The sequence below is a fragment of the Ranitomeya variabilis genome, chromosome 2, assembly GCF_051348905.1.
Source record: "Ranitomeya variabilis isolate aRanVar5 chromosome 2, aRanVar5.hap1, whole genome shotgun sequence".
NCBI lineage: Eukaryota > Metazoa > Chordata > Amphibia > Anura > Dendrobatidae > Ranitomeya > Ranitomeya variabilis.
The window spans coordinates 232,613,966-232,635,393 of record NC_135233.1 but is presented as its reverse complement, the minus strand read 5'-3'; positions in this window follow the sequence as shown (position 1 = coordinate 232,635,393).

Below are 21,428 nucleotides of genomic sequence, written 5' to 3'. Positions count from 1 at the left end.
TTTTTATAGTTCACAACTGTCATTCAGGCATTCCTCCATAGGCTTGGCGGAAGCTGGAAGGAGGCGATCCCTCACTACTTGAGTGTTCAAACAAAATGCATAGATTGTCATTCATATTTGCAGCACCAATTGGTCATCAACATATTAACAAACATTGTTCAATTATCCTGTGCCTTTGTTTCCCAAAGATAGTAGAACCATACTTGGACTGCAGATTCCCTATGGGGTTAAGCTCAGGCGAGTTGGCTGGCCAATCAAGCACAGTGATACTGTTGGTTGTAAACCAGGTATTGGTACTTTTGACAGTGTGGACAGGTGCCAAGTCCTGCTGGAGAATGACATTTTCATCTCAAAAAAGCTTGTCAACAGAGGGAAGAATGAAGTGCTCTAAAATTTCCTGGTAGACGGCTGCGCTGACTTTGGTCTTGATAAAACACAGTGAACCTACACCAGCAGATGACATGTCTCCCGAAATCATCATTGATTGTGCATATTTCACACTAGACCTTGGAAATCAACACTTGAAATACATCACTTTATTTGTAATGACTCTATATAATGTATGAGTTTCACTTTTTGTATTGAAGAACTGAAATAAATTAACTTTTTGATGATATTCTAATTTTGTGATATGCACCTGTATTTAAAGTTAATATATTAAAACTACATATATTATTTTTTCCAACTTTTTTGTTATATTATTTTGTATTGTTTTTATTTATTTTTGCTCGCTTTCTTCTAGCATGTCTGTTGTTATTTTTAGCTGTCAACACAAGTCTGGCCAAGTAGAAAACTGTTAACGCTTTGATATTTCTGCTGCACATTTGATTTATGTGTAGCACCTGGCACCATGCCCGTGTTATTCATTGCTTGCGTGAGAAGCAGATGGTTGAACCAGCAGATCACACAGCTGTCACTTATCCCATCTTGCTCAATGAATTTGACTCATCTAAAGCAGGACCTCAGCTTCAATGGCTCAACTCCAAAACCAGTGGTCGTATAATTTCATCTCTCGTCACTGAGAATGATAAAACAGTGATGATAGCCCCGAATTCCATTTTCTTATTATGACAAAATACTTCCTGATGATCCATGAAGTAAAAGAATTTAAGCCTTCCCTACTACTTCATTGTCAGATCAATAACTGCACGGCTGCAGTTTCCAAAAGCTCTTGTCAAAAAGCAAAACTTTTTTTGTAAGGGTTCCTTCTCACTTGCGAGAAATATGTCCGAGTCTCGCAGGTTAAACCTGCTCTGGCGCCGGCACTCCAGCAATACATGGAGCTGCACGCTCCGCTCTGGAGTGCCGGCGCCAGAGCAGGGTTTTAACCTGCGAGACTCGGACGTATTTCTCGCAAGTGAGAAGGAGCCGTAAGTCTGCAACACAATCCAAGGTGCCAAAGTGAAGAATTGGGAGTGTTTGAAGGACTAGCTGTGGAGGACATGAGGTAAAAGAAGGGTAAAAGAATAGTCACAATCTCAAGATGGTGATATTGGTGGTATAGTGAATCCATAATGTAGATGACACATCCAAAAGGTTGGGTTGCGTTAAAAGAAATAGAAAGTTGGGGAAACGGTAACCCAAGATTGGACAGAAGTGGGAAAAAGATGTTAAGATGATCAAGAGGAGATTCAGAATTGAGAAGCCAAAGAACAAGGGAACCCTAATGGAGATCATTGGTTCTAAAGATTTAGATGGGTTAAAGAGAACTGAGAATGGAAAATCGTATTTCTAGAGATCCAGAATGAACAGTAGGAGGTCTGGTATGGGAATATAGAATTAGAATGGAAAAGTGAAAGAATAGGGGACCCCATAAAAATGAGACATGGGAACAGAGGATAAGATGAAGGCACCATATTGGGGAGATTGATAAAAGGAAATTTATAATGTGAAGTTGGATAATAGAGACCAGTAGTATTAGAGGACTCAGAGTAAAGTCAAGTGGGTTTGTGAGGAGCTGTCCACGGATTAAAGATTATTGGACCAATGCACATAGAGTGGAATTCATAGTTCTAAGGGATGCACACTTCTTCCAGCAGAAGGAACGGTTATGTCGACCTTATTGTTGTGTTTTATTAGATACTAGATGGAGGCCCGATGCTATTGCATCGGGAGGGCGGTAATGTCATGATGGGGGCAGGCATGCGGCGCTGTTGTTGCCTAATGGCATCCTGTGATAATCTCATGACTTTTGCATCAGGGGACTCATGTGTTTGACACGCTTATATGCATTGTTTTGGTCCCAGCGATGATGTTGCTCTTCAAGAGTCTCATTTGCCCTTTGTTGTCTTCAACGTTGTGCCTTTGCTGCTTTCCTTTCATTGTCATTGTCGTACTTTTATGAGGAGCCATGTTGGTGTTGATATTTGCTTTTTAAAGGGGTTTTCCCATGAACAAAATTTAATTTTAAAAATTGTCTGTGTCTGACTGTTTACCGAACATACCACAGCTCCTGGGCAGGGGAGGAACCAAAAGACAATACTGACATTACAGCAGGAGATAGCAGAGGATACATTTTGTGAGGTAAAATATTTTTTTTAAAAACAGTCAGTGAAATATTTTACCTCACAAAATTAATCCACTGTGATCCTCTGCTGTAATGCCAGTATTGTCTTTTGCTTCCTCCCCTGCCCAGGAGATGTGGTCAAGGACAAGGTCAGACACAGTCAATTTTTAAAATGAACTTTCGTTCGTGGAAAAATCCCTTTAATGTGACCGGCTTTCTCTGCCTGCAGACACGTTGCACATTTGCCGCTGGGATCAGCCGAATGATTCACTGCACCTGCGCATAATTCGTACGTAATTTGCGCAGGTGCAGTAAATCAAATGCTGCCATCTTTGTGCAGACAGATAGCGGCAGTCACATTAAAACTGCGCATGCACTCCTGTACAAATAATCATTTGGCTGATCCCGGTGTTGGCGTGTTCGCGACGGTGTTCCACTGGTGGTACCACGCAAGAGGCTGTGTGAGTGTGTGAATGTGTGTGTGAGTGTAAAAGTGCGAGTGTGTGTGAGAGTGTGAATGTGTGAGTGTGAGAGTGTGTGTGTGAGTGTGTGGTGCGTACGGCATATAGTGTGTGTGTGTGTGTGTGTGTGTGTGGTGCGACGGTGTTCCACTGGTGGTACCGTGCAATAGGTTGGTACCAGCAGCAGTTTCCATATTGAGACACCCATCACTTGGGTGTCCCAATATGGCAGTCGGTGAACTTCCTCTGCTTGGAATTCTGGGATACGGTGACATCTGGGCAGAACAGGAAATGAAAACATTACAAGGTAATTATATAAATAGATTTGCTTGCTGTTTTATTAGATATTTACTTGCTGTGTTTTATTATAGCATACATATACTATACAGTTACCTTCTGCGGCAGAGCAGGGAGAATTGATCTCCCTGCTCTGCCGCCGGCCGCTATGGGGCCCCTGAGCAGGCGGGGGGCCCGGTGCAAGCAGTGGGCCCCCCGCCTGTCATTGCAGGATCAGCTGTACCGGCATTAAGCTGGTACAGCTGACCGCAATGATGAGGGAAGGAGCGCTGCACTGCGCTCCTTCCCCCATCTTCCCCATGGCAGCGTCTGACATCGGCGACGCTGACAGAGGGTGCGATAAGTCACCGCCCGCCGCGGAGACGAGCGGGAGCTAAGAGCAGCGCAGGAACCAGGAAGAAGAGAGGTGAGTATTTATTTTTTTAAGGGGTGCTGCCTTATACTACAGAATCTGCCTATGGGGGGTGTCTGCCTAATACTACAGGGTCTGCCTATAAGGGGGTCTACCTAATGCTACAGGGTCTGCCTATGGGGGGTCTGCTTAATACTACAGGGTCTGCCTATGGGGGGTCTGCCTAATACGACAGGGTCTGCCTATGGGAGTCTTCCTAATACTACAGGGTGTGCCTATGGGGGATCTGCCTAATACTACAGGGTCTGCCTATGGGGGGTCTGCCTAATACTACAGGGTCTGCCTATAGGGGGGTCTACCTAATACTACAGGGTCTGCCTATGGGGGGGTATCTGACTAATATTACAGGGTCTGCCTATGAGGGGGGTTCTGCCTAATACTACAGAATCTGCCTATGGGGGGTGTCTGCCTAATACTACAGGGTCTGCCTATAAGGGGGTCTACCTAATGCTACAGGGTCTGCCTATGGGGGGGTCTGCCTAATACTACAGGGTCTGCCTATGGGGGGTCTGCCTAATACTACAGGGTCTGCCTGTGGGGGGCTGCCTTATACTACAGGGTCTGCCTATGGGGGTCTGCCTAATACTACAGGGTCTGCCTATGGAGGGGTCTGCCTAATACTACAGGGTCTGCCTAATGCTATAGCGTCTGCCTATGGGGGTCTGCCTTATACTACAGGGTCTGTCTATGGGGGTCTGCCTAATACTACAGGGTCTGCCTATGGGGAGTCTGCCTTATACTATAGGGTCTGCCTTTGGGGGTCTGCATTATACTACAGGGTCTGCCTATGGGGGTTCTGCCTAATGCTACAGGGTCTGCCTATGGGGAGTCCGCCTTATAATACAGGGTTTGCCTTTGGGGGTCTGCATTATACTACAGGGTCTGCCTATGGGGGGTCTGCCTTATAGTACAGGGTCTGTCTATGGGAGTGCTGCCTTATACTACAGGGTCTGCCTATAGGGGTGCTGCCTTAAAGTACAGGGTCTGCCTATGGGGGTGCTGTCTTATACTACAGTCTGCCTATAGGGGTGCTGCCTTATAGTACAGGGCCTGCCTACAGGGGTGCTGTCTTATACTACAGGGTCTGCCTGCGGGTGCAACCTTATACTACAAGGTCTGCCTATGGGGTGCTGCCTTATACTACCGAGTCTGCCTATGGATGCTGCCTTGTGCTATAGAGTCTGCCAATGGGGGTGAATTATACAATATAGAGTAGGCCTATGGGGAGTGCATTATACTATATTGAGGACTATCTGGTGCATTATACTATATTGAGGACGATCTGGTGCATTATACTATATGGAGGCTATCTAAAGGGGAATCATACAGTGTGGGGATTACAGTGCTGGAGCCATCAGTTTGGAGGCTACTAAGGAGTCAGTATACTGTGTATAAGAGAGCATCATACTGTGTATAGGGGAGCTGTACAGGGGGGAGACTCGGGACATTATTAAATGTAAAGTGGGCACTTATTGTTATAGGGGAACTCAGCTTACTGTGGCTATCAAAGGGGCGCACAGGACAATATTACTTTCTAGGGGGCAAAATATGGGCACTGTTTTCTAGGGCACTTGCACCCGACATTGCTATATTATAGAGGGGTGCCTTAGAATTTAGAGGGAACAGAGAATCACACAGCAGTGGCAGTAATAAGGACACATACAGCAGCAGCGGCTCAGTATTGGGGCATCAGGTGCAGTAATAGGGACACATATGGCAGCAGCGGCTCAGTATTGGGGTATCAGGGGCAGTAATAGGGACACATATGGCAGCAGAGGCTCAGTATTGAGGTATCAGGTGCAGTAATAGGGACACATACGGCAGCAGCGGCTCAGTATTGGGGTATCAGGGGAAGCAATAGGGACACATACGGCAGCGGCGGCTCAGTATTGGGGTATCAGCAGGATGAAGAGTTTGTGCAGGTTGGGAATAGATGGTGATGGGGCTGGAATATGAGAAGTGAAACGTGTCTTTGTTGTATTCTCTGCAGACGACTCCTGGCTGGAAGAAGTTGTCATGTCGGTCTGGGCCAGATGGAAAAGATGGGAAAAGTGACTCCATGATAAAGAACGTCAGCGGTTAGTCATTATCTGTAACTGTGCTGTGATTTATGTTCTGTAGGACTGGTATCTACCACTGACCATATGGCAGTAATATCCATGTTGGTCTTTGTATAGAGATTATTTTCAGTAATAGCGCTGTCATCTGCTGAGGTTCTCCTCCACTATTAGGGGGCGTCACTGAGTTGTAATCAAGGTTACCTGGTTAGGGGCCCACTCAGAAGCTTTGCCCCAAATGAGCCAAAACCCTAGCTACGCCTCTGGAAAGAGGGATAACTGCACGCGCAGCGGCAAATTTTAGGCCATGCCTCTGACCACACCCATTTCACAACTAGTCACACCCATATCCATGTCCCAGCCACACCCATTTAGCACTCCTGATCACACTGTTTCATAAACAATAATTATAAACACAAATATGGCAACACATGATTCTCAATACTGAATAATGGCCACACATGATGCTCCATACTGTGAAGTGGCCCCACATGATGCTCCATACTGTGTAATGGCCACACATGATGCTCCATACTGTGTAATGGCCACACATGATGCTCCATACAGTATAATGGCCACACATGATGCTCCATACTGTGTAATGGCCACACATGATGCTCCATGCTGTATAATGGCTCCACATGATGCTCCATACTGTATAATAGCCCCACATGATGCTCCATACTGTGTATTGGCCCCACATGATGCTCCATACTGTGTAATGGCCTCACATGGTGTTCCATACTGTATAATGGCCCCACATGATGCTCCATACTGTATAATGGCCACACATGGTGCTCCATACTGTATAATGGCCTCACATAATGCTCCATACTGTATAATGGCCCCACATGATGCTCCATACTGTATAATAGCCACACATGATGCTCCACACTATATAATGGCCACACATGATGCTCTATACTGTATAATGGCCACACATGATACTGTGTACAGTATAATGGCCACACATACTTACTTCTACACATGCGGCTCCGCTCCGTACACCTCGTACACACCCGACTCCTCTCCGTACACCTCGCACACACGCGGCTCCGCTGCAAACACCTCGTACACATGCAGCTCTGCTCCGTACACCTCATACACACACGGCTCTGCTCAGTACACCTCGTACACACACAGCTCCGCTCCGTACACCTCGTACACACATGGCTCTGCTACATCCACACTGTAAACCCCTCCTGACCCCACACATAAGCTTACCCTCATACACCTCCCCCACTTTCCTTCAATCCTGTGGAAGAATGTCCTGAATAGGAGCTTTGGATATAAAAAGTCTCTGGCTCCCTCTGCAAAGGGACACTCTCCAGGAACAGCCCAAGGGAACCGTGCTTTCTTTGGTGGATACAGATCTGCTCCAATGCCCATCACTGAACCTGCAAAGAAGGCTGGAGAACCCAGGTTGGGACAATCAGGTCACCTGGCAATATACCTCACTGTGCTCGGTCAGCCTCCTAAGCTTGCCGCTACCTCCTCTCTGAGGGTGCCCACCAAAAGCGGGATGCCAGGGGTTAGGGTAGTTGGCCCTGGAAGTCCCGAAGTCCCAAATGTTCTAATTCCCGGTGAGCCAGTGGAGGGATGAGACTCTGATATTTGCTTAACCTGGTGTACTTGCTTGAACTGTAATATATGTTGTTGTTGGCTGAAACTGGATACACGTTCTACAGTCGTGGAATCCGTCGTCTGGAGTAGTACAGACTGTGACTATGGACTAAACTGTTGGGAGGTACAAAATATGTGGGCCAGCCAAATGTTGGGAGACAGTGGGTATTGCCTGGTACAGGGGCAGATCTTTTGGACTGGGGGCATTGTATTTCGGTCACCTACCCAGAATTGCTTTAAGATCATCGACATAAGAAATAAAAAATAGTAGCATTGTTAATCTGCCTAGGTGATTATTACAACCCACAACCTCAGATCTTCTATATCTGCTAAAATTACATTGAGAATGGGAAACTCAAGGCAAGTAGATATTAAAAGTTCTGATGGGGCAATAATAATCATATAGATCGTTGTGAGAAGAAGAGATTCAGCATCGACAATAAGGGGGCAAAAATGGTTCAATTGGTGAAAGGGGAAGCCATGTAGATCATTATTGGAAAGTGACACCATAATAAAGAAATGGGGAGTAGATGTAATTGCCTTGCCCAAAATAAGGCAATTCTGAATTAGAGGATCAGGAGACATAAAATGAAGAGATGGAGGACCAGACAACAAAGAGCAGATCACTCAGAGGTTAATTGACTAAAATGGTGAGAGGAGGAACAGAATTGTAAATTGGGAGTATAGGGAACTGATGGTCTGGGTAATGGAATGTTGGTGGAGAAGTGAACAAAAAACAGAGACTGGCGGTCAAGAGCCGCAAATTTAAGACAGTGACATGTGTGATAGGAAACATGGAGTCTAGAGTGAAGATCATGGGGACAATAATAAAGAGGCAATGATTACAGGGAATTGGGAACATTGAATATAGCCAGGGAAGTAATGAGGCATCAAGATATCAAGAATGGGGGGAGGGGGGTGAGGACACAGAAACCATCGACCTGAAGAATCAACTGCAGGAAATAGACAAAAGAGTTTTTACACAGAAGTCTTATAGAGGACACATTTCATATTTACCACCATCTATTCCTGGCATTGTCTATATATAGTTATGCTGGTATCTACGAGAACTATGCAGAGCTTTAAAACAGCGTGGCCCTTATTTATACCAAACATTTCCCTGTACAAAAAGTCCTGATCCCGAGTTTTGATAAACAGAGAAACCATGAGAAGGTCACGTGCATAATGAACGCTAGACCATCGACGGGGGCACTTTTCATGCCTCTGTGATGGTACACTGCAGTGAGGCTTGATGTCGGGACAGATGTGGTTCTGGTCTGGATTAACTCTATTCAAGATCCAACTGGAGCACTGGTGGACACATATGAGACCTTTACATATATAGATGTCTATAAGGTTTGTGCCTAGTGTTATGGTCTGGTGGCCTAAGAGCAGCATGAGACGTACTCTGGAGAAGGTGGTACCTGTACTGACCGCAGACCCTGAACTTAACACCGCAACTAGAAGTAGCCGTGGAATGTACCTAGCACTCCCTGGACATCTCGACACAGCCGGAGGACTAATTACCCCTAAAGATAGAAAAGGGAAAACTATCTTGCCTCAGAGAAAATTCCCAAAGGATAGGCAGCCCCCCACAAATATTGACTGTGAGAGGAGAGGGAAAAAACATACACAGACTGAAATCAGAATTTAGCAAAGGAGGCCACTTCTAGCTAAATAGAAAGGATAGGACAGAGTACTATGCGGTCAGTATTAAAACACTAGAAAATATCCACCACAGAAAATACAAAAACTCCACAGCTAACTAAAGATATGGAGGGTATATCTGCATCTCCAGAGATACCAGCTTGGCTAAACAAATCCTTATACAGACCAAGCTGGACAAGACAAAAAACATGGAAAAGAACTGAACAATAAGGCCACAGCATGTGGACAGCAAAAAATCAAGGCCAGAACTTATCTTTGTTGAAAAGAACTGCAAAGCAGGAGAGGACCAGGCAGAGATGTGAATCCTCCAGGAACAATGGACAACTGGCACTGACTAAAGGGTCAAGCAAGGCTAAATAGCCCAGTCAGGATTGCAAAAACTTGACACACCTGATGAATGCTGCGATCCAGAGACAGCAGCACTACCACTTATAACCACCGGAGGGAGCCCAAGAGCAGAATTCACAACAGCCTAGGTAGTAGGTGGGTGACGAGAAAAACGGGTTGAGCTCATTTTGTCCCTTTTCCCCTTTCATTTGGTTAGTCTGAATCTATTCTCATGAATATCACAGAAGCATTAGCAAACAGATGGGTAGTAAATGTCCAGTGTGACACGTAATCCCTATCTTCTACAATGAATGAGAAGGTAGTGAGGGGAGTAGCTATAGATGGTGCAGCGGTATAGCAGTTCGCTGGTGCCTTTGGGGGCTCAGAGATAAAATTGTCAGTGTTATAAATGTCACTAGGAGGTGCGTACAGATTTTGCATTGGGGCCCAGTAGCGTTACTATATGCCAATGGAAACAGGAACATTATGGATCTGATTCGTCAAGAAGTTTTCGATGTTTTTCTGACATAAATTGCTTGAAATGTCACTACATTTTTACACATCTTATAGTTTTACACCAGTCCCAGCCAGCTCAACCAAGTTTCTAAAAAGTGGGACTGGCATGTCAGAGCACTGCCAGCAAATTCATCACGATTTATGCTACAAAAGTGGCGTCATTAAGTACATAAATTTACTCCTATCCCTGACTGTAGCCACCAATGTCGGCTCTATCTGCACTTCCACCCCCTTGAGAGGCGTACAAGCTCATACTGGCAACGTGAGTATAGTGTTGTGAACTCTGTTTTTGGGCTCCCTCTAGTGGTCACAAGCGGTACTGTGTAGTGTTGTCTTTCTGCAGGTTGGCAGCATCAGCTGGTTCGTTATCCTTGGTTGGTGTACTATTTAGTTCACCTGGATACTCAGTTCCTTGCCTGCTCTCAATGTATTCAGTGCTCTTCAGATTCCTTGTGACTACCTTGCTCCCAGTCTCTCCAAGACAGGCTAAGTTTTTGTTTGATCATTTTTTGATTATCAGCATTTATTATGTTTTTAGTCCAGCTCGCTAAAATGTGATTTCCTCGCTTGCTGGTTGCTCTAGGGGACTGAGTTTCTCCCCCCCACACCGTTAGTTGGTGCGGGGGTTCTTGAAATCTCAGTGTGGATCATCTGACTGCACGGGTGCAAAGTATTCAGGATTTTGTTATTCATAGCCCTATGTCAGAACCAAAGATACCCATTTCTGAATTGTTTTCTGGTGATAGATCTAGGTTTCTAAACTTTAAGAATAATTGTAAGTTATTTCTATCTCTGAGACCTCGTTCCTCTGGTGATTCCGCTCAGCAAGTTAAAATTGTTATCTCCTTGTTGCGTGGCGACCCTCAAGATTGGGCTTAATGTAGATGCATTTTTTCTGGCTCTTGGACTGCTTTATGAGGAGCCTAATCTTGAGAATCAGGCAGAAAAAGCGTTGCTGGCTATCTCTCAAGGTCAGGATGAAGCAGAGGTGTATTGTCAAAAATTTCGGAAATGGTCGGTGCTTACTCAATGGAATGAGTGTGCCTTGGCTGCAAATTTTAGAGAAGGTCTTTCTGAGGCCGTTAAGAATGTTATGGTGGGGTTTCCCACCCCTACAAGTCTGAGTGATTCTATGGCTTTAGCCATTCAGGTTGATCGGCGTTTGCGGGAGCGCAAATCTGCTCATCCTTTGGCGGTATTTTCTGAACAGAGACCTGAGTCTATGCAATGTGACCGAACTCTGACCAGAATTGAGCGACAAAGTCATAGACGTCAAAATGGGTTGTGCTTTTACTGTGGTGATTCTACTCATGTTATCTCAGCATGCTCTAAACGCTTAAAAAAAATCGCTAAACCTGCCACCATTGGTACTATGCAGCCTAAGCTTATTTTGTCTGTTACTTTGATTTGTTCTTTGTCATCCTACCCGGTTATGGCTTTTGTGGATTCGGGTGCTGCCCTGAATCTGATGGATTTGTCGTTTGCCAGGCGCTGTGGTTTTGTCCTGGAGCCTTTGGAATTTCCTATTCCTCTGAGGGGAATTGATGCTACGCCATTGGCTGAGAATAAGCCTCAGTAATGGACGCAAATGACCATGTGTATGACTCCCGTACATCAGGAGGTGATTCGCTTTCTTGTTCTGCATAATTTGCATGATGTTGTTGTTTTGGGTCTGCCATGGCTGCAGGCTCATAATCCAGTTTTAGATTGGAAAGCTATGTCTGTGTCAAGTTGGGGTTGTCAGGGAATTCATGGCAATGTTCCGTTGGTGTCTATTGCTTCTTCCACTCCTTCTGAGGTCCCTGAGTTTTTGTCTGACTACCAGGATGTATTTGATGAACCCAGGTCAGGTGCCCTGCCCCCTCATAGGGATTGTGACTGTGCTATAAATTTAATTCCTGGTAGTAAATTCCCTAAGGGACGACTTTTTAATCTGTCTATACCAGAGCATGCCGCGATGCGGAGTTATATAAAGGAGTCTTTGGAGAAGGGACATATTCGCCCATCCTCTTCCCCTCTTGGTGCAGGATTTTTTTTTGTGGCCAAGAAGGACGGTTCGTTGAGACCTTGTATAGATTATCGTCTTCTGAATAAAATCACAGTCAAATTTCAGTATCCTTTACCACTATTGTCTGATTTGTTTGCTCGGATTAAGGGTGCCAGTTGGTTCACCAAGATAGATCTCCGTGGTGCGTATAACCTTGTGCGCATTAAGCAGGGAGATGAATGGAAAACAGCATTTAATACGCCTGAAGGCCATTTTGAGTACTTGGTGATGCCTTTTGGACTCTCTAATGCTCCTTCTGTGTTTCAGTCTTTCATGCATGACATCTTCCGAGAATATCTGGATAAATTTATGATTGTTTATCTGGATGACATTTTGGTCTTTTCTGATGATTGGGAGTCCCATGTGAAGCAGGTCAGGATGGTGTTTCAGGTCCTGCGTGCTAATGCTTTATTTGTGAAGGGCTCAAAATGCCTCTTCGGAGTACAGAAGGTCTCCTTTTTGGGTTTTATTTTTTCTCCTTCTACTGTGGAGATGGACCCAGTCAAGGTCCAGGCTATTCATGACTGGACTCAGCCCACGTCTGTTAAGAGTCTTCAGAAGTTCTTGGGTTTTGCTAATTTTTACCGTCGTTTCATCGCTAATTTTTCTAGCGTGGTTAAACCTTTGACGGATTTGACCAAGAAGGGTTCTGATGTGACTAATTGGTCTCCTGCGGCCGTGGAGGCCTTTCGGGAGCTGAAGCACCGGTTTTCTTCAGCTCCAGTCTTATGTCAGCCAGATGTCTCTCTCCCCTTCCAGGTCGAGGTTGATGCTTCTGAGATTGGAGCAGGGGCTGTTTTGTCGCAGAGAAGCTCTGATGGCTCTGTGATGAAACCATGTGCTTTCTTTTCAAGAAAGTTTTCGCCTGCCGAGCGGAATTATGATGTTGGTAATCGGGAGTTGTTGGCTATGAAGTGGGCATTTGAGGAGTGGCGACATTGGCTCGAAGGAGCTAAACATCATGTGGTGGTCTTGACTGATCACAAAAATCTGATTTACCTTGAATCTGCCAAGCGCCTGAATCCTAGACAGGCTCGTTGGTCGTTGTTTTTCTCCCGTTTCAACTTCGTGGTCTCATATCTGCCTGGTTCGAAGAACGTGAAAGCTGATGCACTTTCTAGGAGTTTTGTGCCTGACTCTCCGGGAGTTTCTGAGCTGGCTGGTATTCTCAGAGAGGGAGTGATTTTGTCTGCCATTTCCCCAGATTTGCGACGAGTGCTGCAGAAATTTCAGGAGGATAGACCTGACCGTTGTCCACCAGAGAGACTGTTTGTCCCGGATAGATGGACCAGCAGAGTTATTTCCGAGGTTCATTCTTCGGTGTTGGCGGGTCATCCTGGGATTTTTGGTACCAGAGATTTGGTGGCTAGGTCCTTCTGGTGGCCTTCCTTGTCGCGGGATGTTCGTTCCTTTGTGCAGTCTTGTGGGATTTGTGCTCGGGCTAAGCCTTGCTGTTCTCGTGCCAGCGGTTTGCTTTTGCCTTTGCCTATTCCGAAAAGGCCTTGGACGCACATTTCCATGGATTTTATTTCGGATCTTCCGGTATCTCAGAAAATGTCTGTCATCTGGGTGGTGTGTGATCGTTTTTCCAAGATGGTCCATTTGGTGCCCTTGCCTAAGTTGCCTTCTTCCTCCGATTTGGTTCCTCTATTTTTTCAGAATGTGGTTCGCTTGCACGGCATTCCTGAAAATATTGTGTCTGATAGACGATCCCAGTTTGTGTCCAGGTTTTGGCGGACTTTTTGTGCTAAGACGGGCATTGATTTGTCTTTTTCGTCGGCCTTCCATCCTCAGACTAATGGCCAGACCGAGCGAACTAATCAGACATTGGAAACTTATTTGAGATGTTTTGTTTCTGCTGATCAGGATGATTGGGTGACTTTTTTGCCATTGGCCGAGTTTGCCCTTAATAATCGGGCTAGTTCTGCTACTTTGGTTTTGCCTTTTTTCTGCAATTCTGGTTTCCATCCTCGTTTTTCCTCGGGTCAGGTTGAGCCTTCTGACTGTCCTGGGGTGGATTCTGTGGTGGATAGGTTGCAGCAGATTTGGAACCATGTGGTGGACAATTTGAGGTTGTCACAAGAGAAGGCTCAGCGCTTTGCCAACCGCCGCTGCGGTGTGGGTCCCCGACTTCGTGTTGGGGATTTGGTGTGGCTGTCTTCTCGGTATGTTCCTATGAAGGTCTCCTCTCCTAAATTCAAGCCTCGCTTCATCGGTCCTTATAAGATCTTGGAAATCCTTAACCCGGTGTCTTTTCGTTTGGATCTCCCAGCATCGTTTGCCATTCATAATGTGTTCCATAGGTCTTTGTTGCGGAGGTATGTGGTACCTGTGGTTCCTTCTGTTGAGCCTCCTGCTCCGGTGCTGGTCGAGGGCGAATTGGAGTACGTGGTGGAGAAGATTTTGGATTCTCGTATCTCTAGACGGAGGCTTCAGTATTTGGTGAAGTGGAAGGGCTATGGTCAGGAGGATAATTCCTGGGTTGTCGCCTCTGATGTTCATGCGGCCGATTTGGTTCGTGCCTTCCACGCGGCTCGTCCTGATCGCCCTGGGGGTCTTGATGAGGGTTCGGTGACCCCTCCTCAAGGGGGGGGTACTGTTGTGAACTCTGTTTTTGGGCTCCCTCTAGTGGTCACAAGCGGTACTGTGTAGTGTTGTCTTTCTGCAGGTTGGCAGCATCAGCTGGTTCGTTATCCTTGGTTGGTGTACTATTTAGTTCACCTGGATACTCAGTTCCTTGCCTGCTCTCAATGTATTCAGTGCTCTTCAGATTCCTTGTGACTACCTTGCTCCCAGTCTCTCCAAGACAAGCTAAGTTTTTGTTTGATCATTTTTTGATTATCAGCATTTATTATGTTTTTAGTCCAGCTCGCTAGAATGTGATTTCCTCGCTTGCTGGTTGCTCTAGGGGACTGAGTTTCTCCCCCCCACACCGTTAGTTGGTGCGGGGGTTCTTGAAATCTCAGTGTGGATATTTTGTAAGGGTTTTTTACTGACCGCACAGACCCCTTTACTATTTTCTGCTATCTAGTATTAGTGGGCCTCATTTGCTAAATCTGTTTTCACCCCTGTGTATGTGCCTTCCTCTTACCTCACCGTTATTATATGTTGGGGGCTTCTATTTCTTTGGGGATTATTTCTCTGGAGGCAAGAGAGGTCTTTCTTTCTCTCTAGGGGTAGTTAGTTCCTCAGGCTGGCTCGAGATGTCTAGGATTTTTAGGCACGTTCACTGGCTACTTCTAGTGTGTTTGGATAGGTTCAGATTTGTGGTCAGTCCAGTTTGCCACCTCCCTAGAGCTTGTCCTATGTATGTTACTTAGCTGGAGTAATTTGTGATCCTCAACCACTAAGGATCATAAAAGTACAGTCTGACCAGGCGGAAGAATGATTTTAGCAGCTGCAGGAACCATCACCTTTCCCAGAACTTTCCCTTCGCTTGACGTTTCCTGGGCCTGGGCAGCCTGTATCGGTTGCTGAAATACCTTTCTCTGGGGGGTTCGCGGGCTCCAATGGTCCACTGATCAGGAAAGATCCGATTTCTTTCAGTACATTCATCTCTAGAGTCACAGCAGGCCCGCTGCTGACATGTCCGGCGATCAACACATCCCCTTTGCGTCCCACATCCTTTCCGCACACTTTAATCTCCATCCAGACCACCCTTGCGACCTGGATGGGCAACTGGTTGGCCGCAGACAGTTTGATCACTGGGTCCCACTCCGGCCGCAACACGTCTGGAAAATGACGTCTAAAGTACGCTTCTGGCATGGTGGTCACTTGCGATTCAGTATCAATTACGCAAAGGACGGCTCTCCCATTCACTTCAGCCCAGATGGTAAGGCTAGTAGAGATTAAACCTTCGGGACTTCCCTCTCTCCTCCTTGGTCTTTCAAGCTGCAGGCGGCGTCCCCCAGCCATAGAGCCCACTAGTTTAACGGCTGCGGGGTAGGGACCGTCCCCGTCTCGCACACCCTGGGGCATAGTGTCCAGTGTTCCCACACTTGAAAGAAGTCGGATTCTACTCAGCACGGGTCTGGCTTGTTCCCTGACAAGGCTTGACAAATAAGCGGGACTCTGACTCGTTCCTTTCTCTTGAGGTATTTTGGGCTGAAGCAGGCACTCTTCTAAGGCTGGACCACTCTTCTTGCATTTCCCATATTTCCTTCTGGAGTTCTCAGGCCCATTCAGGTTCAGCCGCGGGCGGGGTGGGTACCTCATTGCTCCGGAGCATCCCTGCCAAGGTTGCTGTCCCCTGTTCCTGCTCTCTCACGCGCTCTTCCTCCCCAATTTCTAAGAAGGTCATACGCGGTTTGGTACGCAGGCACTCTCGCAAAGCTTGTTTAAGCTGAGGCCCGCCACAAACTGATCCCTCAGTATCACCTCAGGGGGTCTCACTCCTATAGCTCCCACATCATCCCGTTTAGTGATATATATGCGTTCACCTCCTGCAACGCATTAATGTACTGAGTCACAGACTCCCCCTCCCTCTGGACGCGGTGAAACAGTCGCATCCGTAATTCCCCAACATTGGTAGGATCCCCATGCATCTGTTCCAGAATCTGCATCACCTTGTCCAGAGTATCCCGTTCATGGGGGGGACGAAACATCACAGAACACCAAGCCTCACCATCCAGGGCCATCACAGCAATTACCGCTTGCATAGCAGGAGTCATGGGGTGCTTCCTCAACATGATTTTAACCCGCTCGGTCCAGTCCCACAGTATTAGATTATCCCCCGTGAATTTTTGAAGATTGCTGAGCATGGCCCCCAGCGGCAAGCTAAACCTCGGGGCACTCATGATAGATTGATCTGCTGCCTCTGCGTTCGTGGACTGCATCCTGCAGACTACGCCAAATGTAAGCAGGAACTAGGATGCAGCGATGCAGAGCAAGGGTTAACAAGAGTGTGGTTTATTTTACAGCAATAAACTCCTTGCAGGGAGATAACAGAGGGATAACAGGGAGGTAACAGGGAGGGGGAAAGCAGGTGAAAACAGTCTAATTGCGATACAACACAACAGTCTTGCTATCAAATTCAACTTATCGTGACTTACGCTTTCCTTTAGTCGCGTGTGGTCCAATGGGTGATGGAATGCCGATGGAGGCAGATACTGTGTCTTCAGGCTTTCCCGCCCAACACACGGTCCGCTTCTGACAGCAACAGGTGGTCACCGGTATTGCCCATTGAGCCCCTAGTCCATTAATCTGCACAAGTCTCTGCTCGGCGTGTGCTCCGTTGTGCACACGCCGATAGCTGGATACACACCCTACGATGCTACTCCTGGTGCTCGTTCCTCAGTGCACCCACGCCGCGCTACTTTGCTCAGCACCCGACTCTCTGCGCGCTCACTGCTAATCAGGAGCCCTCACTAAACCCTTCCGCTGTCTCTGCTCCACGCTTCACCTCACTTCGCAGAGCGCAGTTGGCCTTAGCCTTGTCCTTCCTCCAGCGGGAACTCTTTTCCCGCGCTACACTCTCTCTTTTCCATGCTTACCACACCCCTTCTCTCCAGGTCATGGGTCTTGTCCCATTTCCTACCCCCTGCAACACTGGAAGCTGCCTCGGCAGTTCTGGACCCAGTATTGCACAGGTACCCAGAGCCTGGTCTTCCTTCTTACATGTGTCGACTACGCCAAGTGTAATATGGTGCGGGGTGGTTGCCGTGGGCAAGGTACTTATCTCCCGCGCCCCAGCACGTTACATGAAAGTGGCGTTCCTGGCTGGGTGTGTGGACTTGTGCTGTGAGAGGGCTTCATCCGTGAAGGCCGCATGTCACCTATGACGCTGGTTTGCCAGGACCAGATGTTAACCAGTTTATGATAGGAGACCACCAGTTCTTAACAAATGATGCTTTACTAAACAGTCATTGCATGGTAACTGTGTATTGGCAACTATGTACATAGGATAGCGGGTACATATCTTCTCGCACATTTCTTCATTAATAGTGAGCATCTCAATACACAATCCCATTACTTCCTCAGCCTCACACATTCCTGCCTCCACTGGTCTCATTTCCTTCACCACCACCCAGCTTAGCACCACAGTACAGTCCGTGACAGTCATTTCTTCTTCCAGCGGTTACGCATCTGATTCTTATAATAGAGGAGAAGGTTTGCCACTATTGCCAGACTCAGCTTCAAGCTCTTTGACGCTTAGGGAACTTCCTCCCCAGGCACTTCCTTCGTCTCGCACTCTATTCTGTCCTGGCCCGCTACCTTAAAGAGCTGTAAGCTACTTGGGGCTGTGCTGCTAGGTGTACCTTCCCCAGACCCTTTTCACTTGGTCACTCTGCTCTCTGGTCAATCCTCTGAGCTGGCACCAGGGTCAGACTGGCCTGGCAGGGTATCGGGGAAATCCCCGGTGGGCCCTTGGCTGCAGGAAGAAGGAGAAGAGGAGAAGAAGGAAAAAAAGTCTGTGGTTTGTAGGGGTGCAGGCCCTTTAACAGTGCAGACAGAGTATGTGCAGGTGTGCGCGCACGCAGCGGGTCATTACCTGAACCGCCCGGGCCACGTCCCGATCAATACTGAAGAGTGGAGTGTGCGCCCGTCGTCACTGGTGTATGACGTCAGTGTCATGCGCCGCATGCGACGGGTGCATACATTCACCACTACATCGGTGGCCATTTTACTATGAGCGCACCGGACCTGCAGAGGAGAAGGACATCGCCGGGAGCACAGGCAGATAAGAGGAATCCTTTTTTTTCCTCCTCTCTCTCTCTGCATGAGGCCAGGACAAGGAGCCAGGATGGATACACATGGGGGGCCAGGATGGATACACATGGGGGCTCAGGATGGATACACACGGGGTCCCAGGATGGATACACTTGGGGGAAAGGATGGCTACACATGGGGGGCAGGATGGATACACATGGGGGGCCAAGATGGATATACATGGGGGGCCAGGATGGATACACATGGGGTGCCAGGATGGATTTATGGGGGGCAGGACAAGGGGCCAGAATGGATACATATGGGGGGCCAGGATGGGTATATGGGGGCCCAGGATGCATATATATGGGGACCAGGATGGATTTATGGGGGGGGGGGGGGCAGGACAAGGGACCAGGATGCTTATATATGGTGGGCCAGGATGCTTATATGGGGCGGCCAGGATGGATATATGGGGGGCAAGATGAATATATATGGAGGGACAGGATGGATATATGGGGGGGCCAGGATGAATATATATGAGGGGGCCAGAGTGAATATATGAGTGGCCAGAATGGATATATGTGGGAGGGGCAGGACAAGGATCCAGGATGGATATATGGGGAGCCAGGATGCATATATATGGTACAGCGAGGATGCATATATATGGGGAGCCAAGATGGATTTATGGGGGAGGGGGGGCAGGACAAGGGACCAGGATGCATATATGGTGGGCCAGGATGCATATATGGGGGGAACAGGATAGATATATGGGGAGGGGCCAGGATTGATATATATGGGGGGGCAGGTTGCATATATGGGGGGCCAGTTTGGATATATGGGGGGCAGGACAAGAGACCAGGAAGCATATATATGGGGGGAGGGGCAGGATATGCATATATTTATGGGGGTTGCCAGGATGGATATATGAGGGAGCCAGTACAAGGGACCAGGAAGGATATATGGGGTTCCATTAGAGATATATGGTGGGGGTGGGGTGGTGGTTTGGGCAGGACAAGGGACATATGAGGGCCAGTATGTATAACTGGGTGGCAGGATGGATATCTGGGGCCAGGCTGGACAAGGTACACAGGGGGCCAGGCTGGGGCATATTATAAAATAAAGGGGACCAGGTTGGGGCATATTATAAAATATAGGGGGCCAGGCTGGGCGAGATAATTAAATAAAGGGGACCAGGATGAGGGACTTAATTAGTATTTGAGGGCCAGAATGAGGAACATGCTATATTAGTTTATGGGGAACATAATTTCTTTAGGGTCCAATTAGGGACATTATTACTACTGTAATATAATTTACTTTTTAGGAAACGGTTTTCCATGGAGGGAACAAAAGGGAGGTCCTGTTACTGCGTCGATTTTTTTTCTTCATCTGACGTAATATAGAAGTCATGGAAAAAGTAGGGAATGTGCTCTGGAAGCGATCAGCTATTGATGACTGTGTGTTATTTTTTGCAGAGACGAGTGCTGGCTGGAAGAAGTGATGGCGATCTGTGCTAGTTGAATAAGAAAAGCGAAGATGAAGGACTTCAACTACAGACGTCACTGGTGAGTCAGTATATTACATGTACACGCACACTATGCACTATATACACTTGTGCTCAAAAGTTTACATACCCCGGCAGAATTTTTGCTTTCTTGGTCTTTTTTCAGAGAATATGAATGATAACACCAAAACTGTTTCTCCACTCATGGTTAGTGGTTGGGTGAAGCCATTTATTGTTAAACTACTGTGTTTTTTCTCTTTTTAAATCATAATGACAAACCCAAAAGTTCATGCAGCGCCCCAGAGTCCTGGTCGTTGCAGTAATGTTGTTCTTCCACCAGGGGGAGCGATATTACGTCTGAAGGCAATAAAGGAGATCTTCTGTCCAGGTATCACATCCACACACAACACACTTCACACTCCAGTCCACCAGGGGGAGCAAAGGTTCTATCTACTAGGCCACTCCTCACAGGTAAAACTGGTGGGTTGGTTAGGAAGTTAGACAGAAGCTGACGGGGCTTTGCCCAAGTAACATCAAGACAGTAAGAACTCGACGGAGTTTGGCAGAAGCTGGCTGGAGTGGGTTCCAGCCAGATCCAGACTACGGTCTGAGGAGGACGAGGGTCTACGGAGCTGCGCCTGCCCCACGTGTGGCAGCATCCAAAGAAAGAGACATTGAAAGGAAGTGTATTGCAGTGAGTGAGAAACGAAGGCATAGCAACAAGTGGATACCAGAGAGGATAGTGACCGAAGAGAAGCGGCATCCTTCTGGTGCGCGATCCGGTAGCCAGAATACCGAGGGAGTAAAGTGCTCTACGCCTTGCTTCAGAGACTGACAGGACAGTCAATTCCAAGTTGGCTGCCCGACCTTAATACCTAAGAAGACACTGTGGCAACTTGTGGGGGTCGGGGCGTCTCTAGGGTCCCTATAAACAAGCCTCAGGCCATCAGTCATACGGGTTTTGTTCTATCCGACCACGGGGAACAGTGAGAAGAGTAATAACAGTGAGGACCTCATTAGAGCTTATGCAAGTGATAACCTACTGTGTTACTGTGTGCATAGGAAGGCTATTGCATTCCACCTGGACAAGGAGACTCTGGATTTGCCTTCAGACCGGCCGGACTCTGCTTACCCTGTGATCCAGTGCCCTGGACTGCGGACACTGAAGCCTTCAGTAAAGGTAAAGAGACTGCAACCTTGTGTCCTCGTTATTCACTGCGCCTTACACCATCCACCATTTACACACTGGGAAGCCCTAGGGATACACTCCACCTGTGGGGAGGTATACCATCTAGCTGCCATAACATCACCCCAGCGGACCCCTAAGCAGCGTCGGACACCCTGACCAAATACCACAGGTGGCGT